The sequence below is a fragment of the Elephantulus edwardii genome, unplaced genomic scaffold, assembly GCF_000299155.1.
Source record: "Elephantulus edwardii isolate Elephantulus edwardi_28Jun2011 unplaced genomic scaffold, EleEdw1.0 scaffold00001, whole genome shotgun sequence".
NCBI lineage: Eukaryota > Metazoa > Chordata > Mammalia > Macroscelidea > Macroscelididae > Elephantulus > Elephantulus edwardii.
Window position 1 is genome coordinate 19389951 of NW_006399751.1, and position 2963 is coordinate 19392913.

Sequence of the window (2963 nt, forward strand, 5' to 3'; positions counted from 1 at the left end):
GCTCTCAGGTAGTAAAGGAGGAAAATGGAACTAGAAATCATTCATAGACGGAGCTGAATTTCAAAGATATTCACATGGCATCCTAAGTGCCAGAAGGTTAACAGTGAATCGCACACAGTCACATTTCTCCTTAGCTTACTCGATTAAATAAGCTTTGATTTTAGTAACTAACACTTCTTATGGAACCTGAATTACTCTTCTCAGTCTGGAGAAGGAGAGTAGAAAGAAAGTCACTCTTCATCTATCAAGTTAAAAAAAAAAAAATCTTGATTCTGGATTAATAACTTTCTGCTCAAGGACTCACAGCTGACTACTTGCCTGGAGTAATGTCAGAGTAATCCTTCAAGTATGCCAGCCAAATGGTCATTGTGGGTCTTAAAACATTGTTTTTCTGTGATGCAAGCTGGCATTTTCCTTTTCTGATTAGAGACCACTTTGGTTCTGATTACTGCAGGAAAGAAACATCCATAGAAAGAAAAAAAATGTTGCTTCATATACTCTTCAATTTTCTTCTCATCCGTTGAATCCACTGTGACACTCCTCCATAGTTTCCGACACTCTTCATCCACAGAAAATGGACAGCTTTTACAATTGAAAAAAAAATTTTTTCTTATCAGGACAGTTTACAAATAGTATCTGGTCCCCTAAATCCTTTACAGCTTTCTAGGGATTGAGCAGAGCTTTCTCTATATCTTCTAAAAGAATTCCTGTGAAGTCTTGCTGGTCATGTTTATCTAAAAGCACAAGGAGGGCTTTCTTATGTTTCTAGTTGTGTGGACTTGAAGGCATACTTCACATCTACTCAGTTTTGAAACTGTTGACTAATACCTTATTTATAAGCTATTGTTTCTGCCTGAGTCTAATATCTAAGTGTGCTTCATCTACAATTTCTTCTAAAATGAGATGTATATCTCCTGGCGGATGCTGTGTATCAGTTCCAAGAGAGAAATATGGTCAATCTCCTGCAGTGTTATTTACAACCTCTGAAAACAGGCTGGAGAATAAGTTAGGAGTTGGCTCTGAGTCAATAGCACATAACAATGTATTTGATTGTATTATTACTATAATTTATTTATCATATATTTATTTTTTACTTTGTTTATTTGATCATGATGGTCAATTGAACTTTTTATATTCTAAGTGGAAGCAGATTTCTAGGTCTTTACAATTTTAAAAAGTTTAATATGCAATTTACTAGAGAAAACAAAATCATACTTCTGTGCAGAAGTCTCCTCTGTAATTTCATGGGAAGTACCATTCCAAGCAGGAAATGTTAAAGTTTAAGAAGTGATTTATTATTCTTGGCTGTACTCTACTACAGTTAGAGGGTGTGCATTTTCTTAGAGCTTCAGTTTGATTGTTCCAACTGATAGTTGCCATTGCTGCAATAGGCATTATTATCTTTGAAAAGGAATCATAGTTGAGAATACTAGAAACAAACACATGCTTGAAAATGTCTTTTTCTTAGTTCCACCAAAGGCCTCTTTTGCTAATGGATTTTTTTTTGGTTGGGTATTTTTGTTTGTTTGTTTATCTAGGAATTTTCTGTATGCACTTCTTTCATCTTGAAGGTCATATTGACAACACTAATACACACACACACACACACACACACACACACACACGAGAAACATCTTGCTCTACCATTATCCAGTTAACTTCACCCAGAGTCTTTGCTTCTTACAAAAGTGAAATATCTACTACAAGAATATTAATATAATGTCAAAGCTACCATATGTTGTTTTCTTTGGGGTTATTTTTTTTAACAAGTCTTCAACAGTAAACTTGCTCCTGGGCTGTTAATAATTTGTCAGCAATTATTAATAGATAATGACACTGACAATGTTCCCACTGGAGTTTAGTCCTCAAAATAGTTCAGGATACAAAATCTAACAGTAGACTGTTAGATTTTCAAGTATACCTTGCAGTTTTATATAATATGAAAATATGCATATTACATAGAACGAAATGAGAGTGATAAATTACTTTTTATCCCAATTCATTTTAATTGTAGAAGAGTTATCATTCAGAATGTTACTGTTAAGTGCCATCAAGTTGACCATGACTCCTAACAATTCTATAAAAATGCATCTAAACCTTACCCTATCTCTCACCATTCTCATGATTTCTGTCAAGTCCATTGTCGTAGTCACAGTGTCTATCCATCTTGTGGAGGATTTTTCTCTTTCACTTTTCTTTTTTTTTTGATATTTGCATATTTTATTGAAAAATTAAATCATAACATCTACATAATAACTGATAATTTATAAAATAGTTGTCTCTTTATTGTTGTAGAAATATGCCCTTAAACAAAATCTCTCTCACTTTTCACAACATGCTATCTCTACCCCAAGGACTGGCTCCTGCACAAAATATGTCCAAAATGAGATGATGTTTCACCATCCTAGCAGCAATCTGGTTGCACTTGATTCAAGGCAGACATTTTTTTTTAGTCCATAACATATTAAATACTTTTGACTAACACTACAGTTCAAAGACAACACTTTTCCCCTGGTCATCCTTAGTTATTGTCTGACTTTCAGATGCACAGAAAGTAACTACTAAGACCATAGCTTGAACAAGGTACACTTGAATCTTTATACTAATATCCCTGTTCCTCAGCACTGAGGAGAGGTCCTTCACAGAGACTTCTCCACTGAAATACACCTTTTTTTTACTTGACTGCTGCTGCCAATGTGGTGAGTGTGAAACAAAGTAAGACAAACTTGTTGACAGCTTCAATCTTTCCTCTATCATGATGTTGCTTATTAACCCTGTAGTGACTATTTTTGATTTCTGAATGTTGAGATGAAATCCACATTGAACGTTGTAGTCTTTCATCTTCTGCTTGAAGTCTTCTTCACCCTATAAGAAAGTTTGTGACATCTGCATAACGAGTTGTTGATGAATCTTTCTCCAAGCTTAATGCCCATTCATCCTTATATAGGTCAGTTTTTTTAATT

At 34.4% G+C, this 2963-nt stretch overlaps 1 pseudogene; it reads right to left on the reverse strand.

The window, feature by feature from the left end:
* Positions 1–310: 310 nt before the first annotated feature.
* LOC102867741 lies at positions 311–2141 on the reverse strand (annotated as a pseudogene).
* Between the last annotated feature and the right edge of the window lie 822 nt (positions 2142–2963).